The 18859-nt window shown below is 42.8% G+C and overlaps 1 non-coding gene across 1 annotated transcript; it reads right to left on the minus strand.

The window, feature by feature from the left end:
• Window positions 1-14845: 14845 nt before the first annotated feature.
• On the minus strand, window positions 14846-14952 carry LOC125578725. The gene has a single exon (XR_007316808.1). It is a non-coding gene; the product is annotated as a small nucleolar RNA R71 (small nucleolar RNA).
• Window positions 14953-18859: the final 3907 nt, after the last annotated feature.

Genomic DNA, 18859 nt, shown 5'->3' on the forward strand with positions numbered 1-18859 from the left:
GAACTTGGTGGTCCTGTGCAGTACAGATGGATGTATATTTTTGAGCGTTATATGCATCATCTGAAGAAGATGGTCAAAAATCAAAGCAGGGTGGAAGGATCTATAGTGGCACAGGTGATCAATGAAGAAACTGCAATCTTTGCTGAAAATTATTTTCCACCAGAAGTGCATACAAAACACCGAAGACCTGCTCGGCATGATGACAGAGGGGAGAGAGCAACATATCATGTTACTGTCCCAAGCATGTTCAAGGAAATAGGACGACTTAGCGGAAAATTCACGAAGCGCAGACTTACGGACACTGAGCACGCTCATTTGCAAACATATTTGCTCACCAACTGTGAAGATGTTCTACAATATGAGAGGTAAAAATATTTTTTCATTTACATTGTTAGATTAATATTCAATAAATTTATTTCATATTGATAATATTTTTGTATATAGTGTATATATGGCGGAGTTGCGTATGACTCACAGGCATGCAACAGAAGATGAGCTTCAACAACTTAGAGATAACGGATTTGCTGTGTGGCTTCGTAGTTATGTGAGTCATATATCATATTACCCTATGCAAATGAGTAGTTTAAATTTAATATAAACTAATTAACTTTTCACTCATATATGTTTTTAATTTGTAGGTGAATGATGGTTTGGCCAGAGGTTTTGTGTTCGATGATTGGATACGCGAATTTGTGCAGGGACCAAACTATGTGGTCAAATCATATCCAAAATTTTGTACGCGAGGATATGCATTCACAAGGAAAGGTCATTCTAAGACAACATATGATGCTGGTGTTTCATCTTCTTCCGGTGACGATGTCTACTACGGCAACATAAAAGAAATATTGGAAATCCAATTTCCTGGAATGGTTGGATTGCGTTGTGTAGTATTCTATTGTGATTGGTATGACACCACCCCAGATAGAGGAGTGAAGATTGATGCGTTTGGTGTTACATCAGTTCATTCGCGGCGGAAACTTCAATACTATGATCCCTTCATTCTTGGTTCGCAAGCTGATCAGGTATGTCAATCTATTCATATTTTTTTACCAATACAATTAATTAATGTTATATATTTTACTAATATTTGTATAATTGATATGTATAGGTATGTTACATCAGTTACCCTCGGGTGACGTACAGAGATGATCCATGGGTCACTGTAACGCAAATCAACCCAAGAGGACGAGTGGATGGAACTTCTGATGATGATGAACCATTGCAACCAGAGTCTACCAGCAACACCCAGGCAGTTGAAGATTTGGCAAATGTTGAACTCGTTGAGGATTTGACTGAGTTTGGACTTGATGCTGTTGTACATTCGGAGCCAGAAGCTGAGGTTGGGGAGTTTGATGAAGATTCAGAAGATTCAGATTAGTTTTTTTTTTTTTTTCTATTGGTCCGTCGGAAATCCATCGCAAAATACCGACGAGATAGCGACGACAAAGAGTTTCATTAAAGTCTGGAAATGTCCTCGGTAATTCGTCGCATTATACCGACGACATTCCGACGAACTAACCGATTCGTCGGAATGTCGTCGGTATAGTGCGACGAATTACCGAGGACATGTGTTTTTAAAAATGTCCTCGGTAATTCGTCGCACTATACCGACGACATTCCGACGACCTCGGTTAGTTCGTCGGAATGTCGTCGGTATAATGCGACGAATTACCGAGGACATGTGTTTTTAAAAAATTTCCAACATAAAAATCTATAAATCTATATGCCAAAACTATGAAAATAATACATAATAAGTGTTTAGTATAGTATTAGATCGCAACCGTTCAAATATAACAATTCATTAAAATATTTATGTATGCATATCACATGTTTTCATAACATCTCATCTTAACACTCATATACTTATACAATCATATTCATCTAATCTTACACTACAAAAAATGTTGTTGTATCAATTCGTGTTATAAAAACATTTCTACTGTTAAATCTTTATGCAAATACTATATATATTATCAAAGATTTGGATTTTGCTTTTAGAAACTTGTAACCAACCCTTAAACACTAAGTCGTCGGTATTCCGTCGGAAAGGGTCGTCAGTATTCCGTCGGAATGTACTGACGAACTTAATTCCGTCGGAATTGTAATTTACCCGGGAAAACCAAACCGCGTGAAATTTTCGCGAACCGCCAATTGGTATATATTTAATGATACCGACGGAATACTGACGAACCCGTGTCCGTCGGAATTGTTAAATATAATTACCCTTCTTCTTCCTTCTTCGTTATTTCCGCCTCCGGCTCTCTCTCAATTCTCTCCGCGATTTCTCTCCCTTTCACGGCGATTCCGGCCGTTCTCGAGCCCCCATCACCGGCGAATCATCTTCTCTCCCTCATATCTCTTCCCCAAACCCCAAATCATGTAAGAATCATCCCAACCTTGTTTTATCCCAATTTTTTAGGGTTTTGGAAGTTAGATCTCGGATTTTAGGTTGTTTGATTGAAAATTTTAGGATTGAATGGATAGTTTAGGATATATAAGTTAGGATTGTTGTTTGGATTGTTGTTTATGTTTTTTTTGGAATTATTTTGTGTTTTTGTTAAAATTCAAAACGTTTTACTGTTTTTAAAACGTTTTTTGATTTTTAAAAACGTTTTTCAAGTTTCCAATAATAAAATATGTATAATAAAACGTTTTTTAAAAATTTTAAAAATATTTAACAACATTTTTCTATAATTATAAAATTTTTATAATTTTGTATACATATATATATATATATAAATCATGTATAATAAAAAATTTTAAAATTTTTATAATTTTTTACAAATTTCCAGTAATAAACTATGTATAATAAAACGTTTTTTAAAAATTTTAAAAATATTTAACAACATTTTTCTATAATTATAAAAATTTTATAATTTTTTATAAGTTTCCAGTAATAAACTATGTATAATAAAAGGTTTAATTGTTTTTTTTAAACGTTTATAAAACCTTTTGTAAATATATAAATGAAAACATTAAAAATAGAAATGATTTGAAAAGATTTTTGATGTATTAATTTTTTTTTTAGGTCCGAGGATGTACCCCGCCCCGCAGCCCGTCTTCGACGTAGTTCGGTGAGCAGTTCCCGTGCATCGGGATCGTCTCACGAACAAAACTCGGTTCCCGCATATATTCCCGCTCCAGCTCCCGCTGCCCCTCCCGCTGCTGCTCAACAGGATCCGGGGGTCATGCCAGTTGATCTACTGGTTCAACAACCAGGTCGAGAGCATCTCCCGGTTCTCCATCCCAACCCACGACGAGGACATAGCACTTGGTTAGTATTTTTTTTAATTTGTAGTATTATTTTTTTTTCCATTAATTAACTTGTTAACTAACTTGTATTTTTTTTAAAGGTTCACCAAGTCGAAAAATGGCATTAGCAGGAGCATCAACCAGATGATGTACTCCATGCTTCGTTTTGGATATTCAAAGTGGAGTGTGATTCCTTTCGAAGAACGAGAGTTGTGGTTTCGTCAGTTTGCGGTAAACTCTTCATTTTTTTAAAGTATTTACATTTTTTAAAATATATTTACTTATTAAATTATGTTTGTTTTGTAGCAAGAGTTCAACTGGCACTCCGATCTCACGGAAACAGTCCGTAAGAAATTCAACGAAAAAGCCATGGACTCTTATACGAAGCAGATAAACGCGTGGAAGACAGTTTGGCAGAAGAACAAGAGGCCACGGTTCATCAACGGGACGGTGTGGGAGCAGTTGATAGCTCATTGGGAGAAGGAAGAAACTGCAGAGACGTCTTCTAGGAACTCCAAGAACCGGAAGAGCGATCGTGGCGGGAAAGGTATGTATGTGCACAACCTCGGCGCTTGCTCTATGTCTACTAAGGAAGATGAACTTGTAAGTTTTTTTTAATTATTTATCTTTATATTTTTTAAATAAATATTTTATATATTCCTTGGCTAATAATGGCGGTCTTTTAGATCGAAAAAAATGACGGTAATCCCGTTGATCGTCTCCAACTCATTAAGGTGGCTCACACTAACAAGAAGACGGGTCAAATTCAGGATCCCGTGATCAAAGGTGTCGTTGATTTGGTGGAAGCTGAAATAGCAACTCAATCTCAGCCTCTCTCTGATGATGGCGATTCTACGGGAGCTTCAACCAACTTGTCCCTATTGCAAATAAATGAGATGGTTGAAAAGGTAATTTTTTTTATTAATATATTTTTTTTATAATGTCGATTACTAATTTGTCTATATTTACTAACTTTAAATATTTTTGTAGGCGGTTCCTAAAAGGAAAGGAGGCCGTTTAGTTGGGTTGGCCCGCCGTGCTTCTTCGTATCCGGCGTCTTCTTCGCAAGCTCCGTATGCCGATCCCATGATTCTCGAGGAGCTACATGACAAAGATGAACGGATTGGGGCATTGGAGGAGCAGAACACCACTATCCTTTCGGAGAATGCCACTATCCGTTCAGAGAATGCCACTATCCTTGCTGAGCTGGCATCCCAGAAGAAGTTCAACGCCGAGATAATGCAGAAGCTAGATCGTTTGATGTCTTCGAGTTCTTAGTTTTTTTCAGCTTTTTAAAACTGTCTGAATGTTTTTTTTTTTTCGTTTTGCATGAATTTTAAATTTTCTGAATGTTTTTTTTCTATTTCGGTTTGTATGAATTTAAATTCTATAATATTATTAGTTTTAAATTTCAGATTTTTTTATTTATTAATTAATTTTTCATATAAAAAATATATATAAAAATGCAAAATTAATTCGTATTAAAATTGACATTTTCCGACGAACAAAGTCCTCGGTATTTTCCGACGAATAAGAGTCCGTCGGTACATAGTCCGTCGGTATTTACCGACGAATAATAGTCCGTCGGTATTTACCGACGAATCTTAGTCCGTCGGTATTTACCGAGGACTTAGTTCGTCGGAATCTTCGGAGGATCCGTCTCCGTCGGTATATAGTTTTTCCGATGAACTCTGGTCTCGTGTGTCCGCATCGGAATATTGTCGGAAGTTCGTCAGAATGTCATTTCTCGGTATTCGTCAGAAAGTCGTCGGAAGTTCTGACGAAATTCCGACGAATTATTTTTTTCCGACGAAATGATACCGACGAACTCCTTCGTCAGAAATTCGTCGGAATAGGCCTTTTCCGACGAATTTCCGACGATTTTGGCCATCAGAATCCCTCTGTTTTCTTGTAGTGGGTAATCTCTCGTATTCCGCCGTTTTCACCGCCGGTAATCTCTCCTCTTACAACGAATCTTGTTTCTCCTTCATGGCGTATAGTATTTAGTAGTTTAAACTGACCATCCACTTCCTTTGTTCATATCTAAAACCGCGTCTCGTTGAACTCCACCGCCGGTAAGTTATTTCTCTTGTCTTAAGGCGTTTAGCCGCCGTAAAACCCTAAAATTTGTAGTCTTGACTCTTCTTTTCCCGTCGATTTTTGCAGACCTGTAACCGTTGGAGACCATATCTTCTCCGACTGTAAGTTATCCATCTTTTAAAGAAACAATTTTTGTATTTATTCAGAAAGACTACTCAGGCGACTTCCTGGAAGTCTTCCATAGTCTAAGACTTCGTAGAAGATTTCCTGGAAGTATTCCAGAGTGTAAGACTTCGTAGAACACTTCTTGGAAGTCTTTCAGACGACCTAAGTTTTCGTTGGAAGTCTTCCAGGGTGTAAGATTTTGTAGAAGACTTCCTGGAAGCCGTCTCAGTAGTCTTCTCACTAAAATTTACATGCAAGTCTTCTCAGTAGTCTTATGTGTTTGAGATACTTGTTTTTGATTGTTTTGCAGGCCAGAAAATGGATTTACCAGCACTCCCGTAGAGGATATATACATTAGGGGAAGAGTCCCCTGCACATAAAAGCATTTCCTATCACACTGATGACTCGACTTTATTTAATGCTCTAAGGCGAGCTCTAAACGCTGACGAATATGAGGAGCTGAAGGAGTCGAACTTGGGAGTGTTCATCAAGTTCAAGGAACTGAATTTTGGTTGGGCGTCCAGGCTGCTTCATTATATGCTTGGTTTCCATCTTAACATCAAGAAGAAGTATGAGCTCTGGAGTCTCGTTGGTCCAAAACCGGTGAGCTTTTCACTGTTAGAGTTTGAACACCTCACTGGTCTGAACTGCGATTACATCGAGGACCTGGAAAATCCAAGGGTTGAGGTTACGAAGGAGATGGCTGATTTGTGGGAGATGATGGGTGTTGATGTTGATGCTGGGCCAACTAGTGAACAGATAAAAGCAGCATTTGGAAGATGCGAGGAGTGGTCTTGGGATGATCGCATACGGCTCGGATACCTTGCCATCTTCACTGGATTTATTGAAGGGAGAAAGTACTCAACCGCTACACGGACTAGTCTTGCAAGGCTAGTGATGGATTTATGTGGGAACCAAAACTCGCACTGTCGATTTCCGTTTAAATTAGGAAAGTAGGAGAAACCTAGTTTCCCAAAGGTCCCGGATATCTGCTAGTACCACACGCCAAGCAATCAGAACACGAGATAACAACGATGAAAAAATATAAGAAGTCGTAAAAAGAGCAAAAGGTGTCTTATTCCGAATTCGCGTATGAGCGTTACAACAAGGTAGAAGCCGCGGCTATGATAGCTGTCGGCGAGATTCCTAGTTCTAACAACCTAAGACTGCAAAACCTAGTTGAGTCGCAGCTCGAAATAACAAATACGGAAAGTTGCCTAATTGCTCTAAGTGCTAAGTTTTCTCTCAAAAAAGTTCTCTCCATGCCTCTCGCCTAGGACTCCATATATACTCGCTCCTAGGTCGGTTTACACTTTTTCCCTTCTGCCGTTAAGCCGTCATAGCCTAAAAATGGAGATATTCCATTTTTTCCGATCTTCGTAATTATCTTCCAAAACTTCGTATTTATCCGCAGAAACTTGACATTTATCTTTCCTTGCGAACCAAGCATAAACCGTCCTACGGTTTACGGGCTTTTGGTTAAGAAATCATAAATGGCTTCGAGTCACGTCCTAGGTCCCTTTGGGCCGTCTTTTGGCTCGAAGCGTTTATTACGGCTTCTTTCGATAAAAACGATCTTTCCGCGGTTTTTATCGTTAAGTTTGATCGACAATTTCAAATGTCGAGAAACATGAAATGGGTTTGATACAGTCTTCGGGAGATAGCATCAAAGAGTAGACGAGAATGCATGGATTCGTGTCGTATCGACGTTTCGGGAAATCTCAGGAATGCATGGATTCGTGTCGTATCGACGTTTCTGGAAAGCTCAGTCGCTTCGTAACGATCAAAACGTGCACGTACTCGGTCGCTACGTAGCGACCGAGCTTGGCTCGAGCTCGATCTCTACGTAGCGACCGAGCGGGACCCGTGCTACGTAGCGACCGAGCTTGGCTCGAACTCGGTCGCTACGTAGCGACCGAGCAGTGTGCATGCTTGGTCGCTGTGTAGCAACCATGCTTGGCTTGTCCGTGTTCCGATCGCCATACTCGAACTTATCCGTGGCTGGTTTATTTTTGCGGAGGTTTGGACGTTAACTTCGTCGTAACCGTTTTCGATCCCAACAGTTAGCCCCCCAGCCCGTTAGAATCGTGGATTTCCGATGAGATTCGAGCGTGCGGTATGGCGAGTTTGGACGAGATTGGCGTATTTGGGCGAAGTTCATATTCAAAATTCTGCAGGTAAATAGTAATTTCCCATGCCTATAAGAAGGGGGTAACTTCTTCATAAGTTTTCACTTGCTTGTTTACGTAAGGAGTTCTTTGAAAGAATTTCTCCCTCCTCTCCATCTTCTTCTTCTTGTTTTCACTTGAAATTACGAAATGTCGAGTAAGAAAAAGACTTCGCAGAAAGGTACCTCGTCCGCAGATGTCCACGAAGAGCTCCTCGTGCCGAAGATCGAGTTTGTGCCTCATTCGGTAGATCCGGCTGAGAACGAGGCATGGTGGGTTGCGAGGTATGGTTCGATCACACCTCCCAACGAGAAGTCGTTCCCTGTCATGAACCGTCGTTTGGTCGAAGAAGGTGCACCGAGTAGGAGCACTAGCGACTTTCTTCAGACCGTGTGGTCGTTCTACCGAATTCCGGATACGGTGGAATTCTGGGTTCTTCGTCAAGGAGAGTGTGCTAGTAGTCCTCCGGAGGGTTACTTTACTTGTTACTGATATGTGGTGTTTTTAATACCAATATATGTGTACTTTGAGCTAATTCTCAGTCCTAATTCGTGCTTAATTTACATCATTCCAGGTGGGGAGCAGGTGAAAGAGTAAAGAAGAGAGATTCAGGAAGTCGGATACCATTTTGAAGGATTCAACGTGGAACAGTCATTTAGAACAACCCAAGGGTTGCTCCCGAAGAGATCAAACATTTGACTGCTCCCGATCATTAAGGAAACTTCCTATTCTGGAAGTTTGCCCTAGTTTCGACTCTCTCTCTCTCTCTTATCTTCTTATCACCAGCGCCTCCCTATAAAAAGGACTAGGCTATCATTTACCAGACATATAAATACATTTTTTTCCACTTTTTCACAACTTGCCAAAACCCTAGCGCTGTTTCTCTCCAGAGGCGATTACGAAGGCGATACGCTCGGATTTCTCACCACTGGTAATCTCTCGTATTCCGTCGTTTTCACCGCCGGTAATCTCTCCTCTTACAACGAATCTTGTTTCTCCTTCATGGCATATAGTATTTAGTAGTTTAAACTGACCATCCACTTCCTTTGTTTCATATCTAAAACCGAATCTCGTTGAACTCCGCCGCCGGTAAGTTATTTCTCTTGTCTTAAGGCGTTTAGCCGCCGTAAAACCCTAAAATTTGTAGTCTTGACTCTTCTTTTCCCGTCGATTTTTGCAGACCTGTAACCGTTGGAGACCATATCTTCTCCGACTGTAAGTTATCCATCTTTTAAAGAAACAGTTTTTGTATTTATTCAGAAAGACTACTCAGGCGACTTCCTGGAAGTCTTCCATAGTCTAAGACTTCGTAGAAGACTTCCTGGAAGTCTTCCAGAGTGTAAGACTTTGTAGAAGACTTCTTGGAAGTCTTTCAGACGACCTAAGTTTTCGTTGGAAGTCTTCCAGAGTGTAAGATTTTGTAGAAGACTTCATGGAAGCCGTCTCAGTAGTCTTCTCACTAAAACTTACATGCAAGTCTTCTTAGTAGTCTTATGTGTTTGAGATACTTGTTTTTGATTGTTTTGCAGGCCAGAAAATGGATTTACCAGCACTCCCACAAAGGATATATACATTAGGGGAAGAGCCCCCTGCACATAAAAGCATTTCGTATCACACTGATGACTCGACTTTATTTAATGCTCTAAGGCGAGCTCTAAACGCTGACGAATATGAGGAGCTGAAGGAGTCGAACTTGGGAGTGTTCATCAAGTTCAAGGAGCTGAATTTTGGTTGGGCTTCAAGGCTGCTTCATTATGTGCTCGATTTCCATCTTAACATCAAGAAGAAGTATGAGCTCCGGAGTCACGTTGGTCCACAACCGGTGAGCTTTTCACTGTTAGAGTTTGAACACCTCACTGGTCTGAACTGCGATTACATCGAGGACCTGGAAAATCCAAGGGTTGAGGTTACGAAGGAGATGGCTGCTTTCTGGGAGATTATGGGTGTTGATGTTGATGCTGATGCTGGGCCAACTACTGAACAGATAAAAGCAGCATTTGGGAGATGCGAGGAGTGGTTTCGGGATGATCGCATGCGGCTTGGATACCTTGCCATCTTCATTGGATTCATTGAAGGGAGAAAGTACTCAACCGCTACACGGACTAGTCTTGCAAGGCTAGTGATGGATTTATGTGGGAACCGAAACTCGCACTGTCGATTTCCATTTAAATTAGGAAAGTAGGAGAACCCTAGTTTCCCAAAGGTCCCGGATATCTGCTAGTACCACACGCCAAGCAATCAGAACACGAGATAACAACGATGAAAAAATATAAGAAGTCGTAAAAAGAGCAAAAGGTGTCTTATTCCGAATTCGCGTATGAGCGTTACAACAAGGTAGAAGCCTCGGCTATGATAGCTGTCGGCAAGATTCCTAGTTCTAACAACCTAAGACTGCAAAACCTAGTTGAGTCGCAGCTCGAAATAACAAATACGGAAAGTTGCCTAATTGCTCTAAGTGCTAAGTTTTCTCTCAAAAAAGTTCTCTCCATGCCTCTCGCCTAGGACTCCTTATATACTCGCTCCTAGGTCGGTGTTGGGGTCAAAAACGGTTACGACGGAATTATCACCCGGAAATCCTCGGAGATCGTATTTCCGAAAGAGATAGTAAAAGGAGAGATGTAATTTTCGTAAAAATAACCAATACGAAGTTTTTACGAAGAAGTATCCTTTGGGATTCAAACCGAACAAACCAAACTCGGTCACCGCGCATACACTCCGTCCGATCGCTATGCAGCAACCAAACCGGAGCCAAGCTCGGTCGCTACGTAGCGACCGGGCGCTCGTCCCGCTCGGTCGCTACGTAGCGACCGAGCTCGAGCCAAAGCTCGGTCGCTACGTAGCGACCGAGCTCGAGCCAAAGCTCGGTCGCTAAGTAGCGACCGAGCGATCGTCCCGCTCAGTCGCTACGTAGCGACCGAGCTCGAGCCAAAGCTCGGTCGCTACGTAGCGACCGAGCTCGAGCCAAAGCTCGGTCGCTACGTAGCGACCGAGCACTCGTCTCGCTCGGTCGCTACGTAGCAACCGGGCTCGAGCCAAAGTTCGGTCGCTGTGTAGCGATTGAACCTTTCCGAACATCGATACGACACCAGTCCTTGCATTCTCGTCAAACCTTCGAATGATATCTCCCGAAGACCGTAGCAAGCTCAGTCCATGTTTCCCGCTATTCTAATTCATCGATCAAACTTCGCGGATTAGAAACCGCGGAAAACTAGTAGTAAACGTGTCGAGTCGGAAGACGGCCCAAAGGGACCTAAAACACGACTCGAGGCCCATCCTACGATTTTTCTTAACCAAAAGCCCGTGAACCACAGCATGGTTCACGCTTGGCCCACGAGGAAGGATGAATGTCAAGTTTCCGCGGATAAATACGGAAGTTTTGAAGATAATTGTGAAGATCGGGAAAAATGGAATATCTCCATTTTTATGCTATGACGGCTTAAGGGCAGAAGAGTAAAAGCGTAAATCGACCTTGGAGCTAGTATATAAGGAGTCCTAGGCGAGGAGCAGAGGGGAGAACTTTTTCAGAGCAAACTTAGCACTTAGAGCAATTTAGGCAATTTTCCGTTTTTGTTATTTCGAGCTACGACTCAATTAGGTTTAGCCGTCTTAGGGTTGCTAGAACTAGGAATCTCGCCTACAGCTCTCGAGCCCAGGCTTATACCTTGTTGTAAACGCTCATACGCAGATTCGGAATAAGATCTTCTTTGCTCTCTTTTCGTTTTCTTATTTTTATCGTTGTTGTTCTCGTGTTCTGATTGCTTGACGTGTGGTAATTAACAGATATCCGGGTCCTCTGGGAAATTAGGGTTTTCCTAGTTTCCTTATTTAAACGGAAATCGACAGTGCGAATTTCGGTTCCCACAGTCGGTTTACACTTTTCCCCTTCTGCCGTTAAGCCGTCATAGCCTAAAAATGGAGATATTCCATTTTTCCCGATCTTCGTAATTATCTTCCAAAACTTCGTATTTATCCGCAGAAACTTGACATTTATCTTTCCTTGCGAACCAAGCATAAACCGTCCTACGGTTTACGGGCTTTTGGTTAAGAAATCATAAATGGCTTCGAGTCACGTCCTTGGTCCCTTTGGGCCATCTTTTGGCTCGAAGCGTTTATTACGGCTTCTTTCGATAAAAACGATATTTCCGCGGTTTTTATCGTTAAGTTTGATCGACGATTTCAAATGTCGAGAAACATGAAATGGGTTTGCTACAGTCTTCGGGAGATAGCATCAAAGAGTAGACGAGAATGCATGGATTCGTGTCATATCGACGTTTCGGGAAATCTCGGGAATGCATGGATTCGTGTCGTATCGACATTTCGGGAAATCTCGGGAATGCATGGATTCGTGTCGTATCGACATTTCGGGAAATCTCGGGAATGCATGGATTCGTGTCATATCGACATTTCGGGAAAGCTCGGTCGCTTCGTAACGATCGAAACGTGCACGTGCTTGGTCGCTATGTAGCAACCGAGCTTAGCTCGAGCTCGGTCTCTACGTAGCGACCGAGCGGGACGCGTGCTACGTAGCGACCGAACTTGGCTCGAACTCGGTCGCTACGTAGCGACCGAACAGTGTGCATGCTTGGTCGCTGTGTAGCAACCATGCTTGGCTTGTCCGTGTTCTGATCGTCATACTCGAACTTATCCATGGCTGGTTTATTTTTGCGGAGGTTTGGACATTAACTTCGTCGTAACCGTTTTCGACCCCAACAGTTAGCCCCCCAGCCCGTTAGAATCGTGGATTTTCGATGAGATTCGAGCGTGCGGTATGGCGAGTTTGGACGAGATTGGCGTATTTGGGCGAAGTTCATATTCAAAAGTCTGCAGGTAAATAGTAATTTCCCATGCCTATAAGAAGGGGGTAACTTCTTCATAAGTTTTCACTTGCTTGTTTACGTAAGGAGTTCTTTGAAAGAATTTCTCCCTCCTCTCCATCTTCTTCTTCTTGTTTTCACTTGAAATTACGAAATGTCGAGTAAGAAAAAGACTTCGAAGAAAGGCACCTCGTCCGCAGATGTCCACGAAGAGATCCTCGTGCCGAAGATCGAGTTCGTCCCTCATTCGGTAGATCCGGCTGAGAACGAGGCATGGTGGGTTGCGAGGTATGGTTCGATCACACCTCCCAACGAGAAGTCGTTCCCTGTCATGAACCGTCGTTTGGTCGAAGAAGGTGCACCGAGTAAGAGCACTAGCGACTTTCTTCAGACCGTGTGGTCGTTCTACCGAATTTCGGATACGGTGGAATTTTGGGTTCTTCGTCAAGGAGAGTGTGCTAGTAGTCCTCCGGAGGGTTACTTTACTTGTTACTGATATGTGGTGTTTTTAATACCAAAATATGTGTACTTTGAGCTAATTCTCAGTCCTAATTCGTGCTTAATTTACATCATTCTAGGTTGGGAGCAGGTGAAAGAGTAAAGAAGAGAGATTCAGGAAGTCGGATGCCGTTTTGAAGGATTCAACGTGGAACAGTCATTTAGAACAACCCAAGGGTTGCTCCCGAAGAGATCAAACATTTGACTGCTCCCGATCATTAAGGAAACTTCCTATTCCGGAAGTTTGCCCTAGTTTCGATCTCTCTCTCTTATCTTCTTATCACCAGCGCCTCCCTATAAAAAGGCCTAGGCTATCATTTCTTTTACTTACGGGAGTTTTGCAAGAAACCTAGACAATTCTCTTTGGATTTACGCAACTTGTAAGGGAGAAGGCTCCATCTCTCATTCTCACGAGAAGATTATCCTGAACCCTTGTATTTCTACTTTATTTTATATGCAGTGTTATTCAGAAATCATGTCTGTGTCATCCTGCATTATGATTGAGTAGTAGGCTAAGCTTGCTTAGGGTTGTAGGGTGTTAGCCGCATGAACTGAACACAAATAAGTGATCTTAACTGTTCTTCATTCATATTGATCTTACTGCCTGCATTGAACTGATCACTTAATGTTGGATCTTTGATTTAATCCCCTAGCTAACCGTTAGGAAATAAATTGACATATATTGAATGAGCTTTGTATCCCTAATCAGCGAGAGTAGATATTAGGGTATTAAGTAAACTAATCAGATCTGACATCTAAGGCTTGCTATCGCGTCTTGTTCCAAGCGAGAGCTTAGGATTCATGACCGACACGCAAAGGGAACAAGATCACAATAATGGGTTGTTCCAGCCGAGTGATCTGAGTTCTAGACCGCATTTCATCGCACTTGAATAGTTGTTTAGTTCTGCAATTAACATCCGATCATTGACCCTAAGCCAGCTTCATTTAAATTGAATTCGAATCACCTAGGCATTCTTGTTAATCGTGTCACAATTAATTCTCAAAACCCACTTGTTTCTCAGCTTAACATTGAACTCATAAGAGTAAAGAGTAATCTGGTCCTCTGGATTGAATCTCAAATATTATAATTACACTATTAACTTGACAGTAGCAAGGATTCATTTTTAGTGTATCAAGTTTTGGCGCCGTTGCGACGGGGACTAAGCTTTTACCTTTATTTTTCAGTTTAATATTTAGTCTGAGATATCTAACTTGCTTTACTTCTTTGTTGGAACAGATGATCCAAGTGCATGACCAGTAGACATACTCGGAGCAACGCACAAGGACCACTACATCAGCTGACTAACGAAGAACTCGCAAGATTAGAAAGACAAAACTGTCAACAGCCAAGAACAACCGACACCAACATGGGTGATCATGGCAATATGGATGACCTCACTGCTGCATTGGCACTAATTCAACAACAAATGCAGAATCAGCAACAGCAGATGCAGCAGTGCAGCAGTGCAGCAAACCATCAAGAATCAGCAACAAGCTGCACAAGAGCAAGCAGCCGAGAACGCTGCACGAGAGGAGCGTGGTGCTCTTATTGGGGAGCGAAACCTTCCGAGGAACTTCGCTACTAACCGCTCACCCATCAATCCTCCACCATGTACTCGACAAGATTATGAGATTAAACCTGCACTGATAGGTCTGGTACAGAAGAGCACGTTCAGCGGCCTCACTTCAGACATACCAATAGACCACATAGAGGCCTTTGAGAGGATACGCAATTTCTCTCGCTCTAATGGAGTGCCACCGGATTACGTCAAGTGCACGCTGTTCCCATTTTCTCTCGAAGGGAAAGCTTCACGCTGGCTGCAATCTCTCCCAACCGGTTCTCTAACCTCATGGGACCAGGTTCGATCAGCATTCCTAAGCCACTTCTATACAAAGTCCAAAACCGCGGCTCTAAGGCATAGAATCTCCAACTTCAAGCAGAAATCTGATGAACCTTTTTATGAAGCTTGGGAGAGGAATAAAGAGTACCAGAGGGAGTGCCCACACCATGGGTTTGATGACGACTACATATTGGAGGTGTTCTACGATGGAGTGAGCTATGAGTACCGGAACACCCTTGATTCCTCTAGTAACGGAGACTTCATGACTCAGACCACCCCTGGTGCATTCGCGCTGATTGAGAACATGGCTTCTAGTTCACTCAACAAGAACAAGGAACATGATCGCTCCAAAAGTGTGAACAGTATAGATGACTTAGCGGCGAAGGTGGACCAACTGGTTAAGGGAAACCAGAGCCAGGTTTTCATAATGGAAGAAGCAACTCCTGAGAAGAGTGCAGGCGACAAGGCGTTTGAAGCTGAACAGGCAGGAGACGATCAGCAGGAAGTGAGCTACGTAAATGGACAAGGGTGGCAGCTGAAGAATTACCACCCAAACCCTAACGTAAAGAACAATCCACAACTTTTCTGGCCTAAGCAGGACAAACCAGTTGATCCGGCGCAGAACAACCAGGGCCAGTATGCGGGGTATCAGAAGAACTATCAACCCCGAACCTATGTTCGAAGCCAACCACAGAGCAATCAACCTCAGATGCAGAACCACCAGAACAATCAAGTCGCTACTTCCACCCCTGTCGCTGTTCCGCAAGATGAAACTAAAACCATGTTGCAGCAACTCCTCCAAGGACAACAGCTCCAAGGGAAAGCTCTGAACCAGGTCACTACCGAGATCAATACCAGAATGAACCATATGTTCGGAGACCTGAGCACCAAGTACGATAATGTCGCAAGCCATATGAGACAGATGGACATTCAGATAGCTCAGACTGCTGAGAGTGTCAAGAGGCAGCAAGGTACTCTACCTAGTAAAACAGACAAAATCCCCAAGGAGTGCAATGCGGTTCAGCTAAGGAGTGGGAAGCAACTTTCCGAGCCAGAAAGGAGGAGGTTCACCGCGGCTGAGAAAGGAAAGCATAAAGAGTCAGAACAACTACCAGCCGAACAGGCAGATGAGAGGAATACAGAGCCAGCAGTCGAAACAGGTTCGCCAGGCTCGGAACAACCAGCTGAAGCAGTGCCCCCGATTCCAGAGGCTGTTCCTCCTCGCGAATACATTCCGAAGGTCCCTTACCCTGTCCCAGCGAAGGTCACTCGTAAGGACAAAGAGGAAATAAAATGCAGGAAGATGCTGGAGGATCTAACCGTCCGACTTCCCTTGATGGATGCGATCCAGATGATGCCCTCCATGCGCAGCTTTATGAAGGGATTGATCTCAGGGAAATTATCAGAGGAGAGCAAGTTCATGACGGTTTCCAATGAGTGCAGCGCAGTGCTTCAGAACAGGCAAATTAAGAAGCGAGGAGACCCCGGCAAATTTGTCCTCTCTATCCAGATTGGGAAGACAGTTTTCGCATGCTCCTTGGTTGATCTTGGGTCCAGCGTGAATCTCATGCCGTACTCTGTAGCTCTACGTCTAGGATACACGCATTTCAAACCGACTAAGATGTCCTTGGTTTTCGCAGACAGATCAGTCAAATCCCCGGTTGGTATTCTAAAGGATCTCCAAGTGAAAGTGGGGAACACCTATGTTCCAGCAGACTTCGTTGTTCTGGAACTGGAAGAAGAGTCTAAGGATCCTCTCATCTTGGGAAGACCATTCTTATGTACTGTTGGAGCTATCATTGATGTGCGACAGGGGAAGATTGATCTGAATCTTGGAGACATAGTTATGCAATTCGAGATGGATGAGTTGCTAAAGAAGCCGATGTTGGATGGGCAAACCATTGAGGTCAATGAAGGGATTGATCCGCTCCAACCACAAGAAGGAATGATCGAGGAGATTCTTACCGAAGACCCACTGGAACTTGCACTGGTGCGAGCTGAAGCCGAGCAAAGTGTGGTGAACATTGATGCAGATGGATATGCCAAGATGCTTGACTCCGCGAGGAGTATGGGGAGAATGGTAGCGAGTCTAAGTCTGGGGGAGGAGAGCAACAGGGGCGAGACCACTCCATCTGGAGCGACCCCTACACCGAACTCACCTGTTCTCTCGAACCAACCAGAGGATCCCTGGAGCGAGCTTAAGGCTCCCAAGGTTGAGCTAAAACCCCTTCCCAAAGGGCTCAGGTACGCTTTCTTAGGTCCGAATTTCACATATCTTGTCATTGTGAATGCTGAGCTGAATAATGTGGAAACTGCATTGCTTTTGTGTGAGCTTAGAAAATATCATAAGGCATTAGGATATTCGCTAGCTGACATCGCTGGCATTTCACCTGATTTATGCATGCATAGAATACACTTGGAAGATGAATCAATGACTTATGTCGAACATCAGAGGAGGTTAAACCCGAATTTAAAAGATGTCGTTAAGAAAGAGATAATGAAACTTATTGAAGCAGGTGTAATCTATGCCATTTCTGATAGTAAATGGGTCAGCCCTGTTCATGTTGTACCTAAGAAAGGTGGGATTACTGTTATCACAAATGAAAGGAATGAATTGATCCCTACTAGGACAGTGACAGGACATCGCATGTGCATTGATTTCAGGAAATTAAATGCAACTACTAGAAAGGATCACTTCCCACTCCCTTTTATTGATCAAATGCTTGAGAGATTGCTAACCACCCATATTACTGCTTTTTAGATGGTTATTTAGGTTTCTTTCAGATTCCTATCCATCCAGACGATCAGGAGAAGACGACGTTCACATGCCCCTACGGAACGTACGCTTACAGGAGAATGCCATTCGGCTTGTGCAACGCGCCAGCAACATTCCAGCGCTGCATAATGTCAATCTTTACTGATCTGAAGACATTATGGAAGTTTTCATGGACGATTTCAGCGTCTATGGAAGCTCCTTTAATGTCTGTTTGTCAAACTTGTGCAGGGTGCTTAAAAGATGTGAGGAGAAACACCTCGTACTCAACTGGGAGAAGTGGCACTTCATGGTCACAGACGGGATTGTTCAAGGGCACAAGATCTCCGAAAAAGGAATTGAGGTGGATAAGGCAACGATCGAGGTGATGATGAGTTTGCAACCACCAACAAACATGAAGGCCATCATGAGTTTCTTGGGTCACGTTGGGTTTTACCGACGGTTTATCCAGGACTTCTCAAGGATAGCAAGACCACTCACCAGACTTCCAGATCTCGTTTGACAAGATCTATGACGAGCGGATCGCAGTGAGGTTGATCGATCCCGCAGGCTTCATCCTTCGTAAAAGTTATCGAGCTGTTTTGACCATCTCGGGGAGGGGACCACGTAGGCCAGTTTGCAATATTGCGATCCTCCGATGTTTGAACATTAACTTCGTCGCAGAAAGAAACTCACACTTATTTTTGCGAAGGTTAGGACATTAACTTCTTCGTAACCGTTTTTGACCCCAAAAATTTAGAAAGATTTGAGAATTATCCTTGGGGGAGAGTGGCGTTTAAGGTGCTGATGGAGTCTTTGAAGGGAAAAGATTTGAAATCAAATTCATACATTGTTGATGGGTTTATTCAAGGTCTCCAGGTGTGGGCGTACTTTGCTCTGCCATAATTTGGTGCTAATTATGGGCATCCCCTACCAAACAGACCGTTTCCGCTGTTGCAGGCTTACAATGGTGGCAAATGACGCATATTTTTTAAAGAGGCCATTAGTAGACAGGTATTTAAACTTCACTCCCTAAGACTTCACATAAGACTTTAAAGTAAGTCGTCTGGTAAGTCTTCCAGAGAAGACTTCGCAGATAACTTAAAGTTATGTCGTCTGGGCGTCTTAACTTTAAGTCTTCTGCTTGGTCTTCTCTGGAAGACTTACCAGACGACTTACTTTAAAGTCTTCTGTGAAGTCTTTTCAGGATGATTTCAGTCTTTGTTATCTGAGTTGATATCATTAATTTTTACAGACTAGCATGATCAAATTCGTCCAGAAGGACTTTGCTGAAATGTTTCCACGATGGGATTTTGATGTAGAGGACCC

Source organism: Brassica napus, chromosome A9, assembly GCF_020379485.1.
Source record: "Brassica napus cultivar Da-Ae chromosome A9, Da-Ae, whole genome shotgun sequence".
Classification (NCBI taxonomy): Eukaryota; Viridiplantae; Streptophyta; class Magnoliopsida; order Brassicales; family Brassicaceae; genus Brassica; species Brassica napus.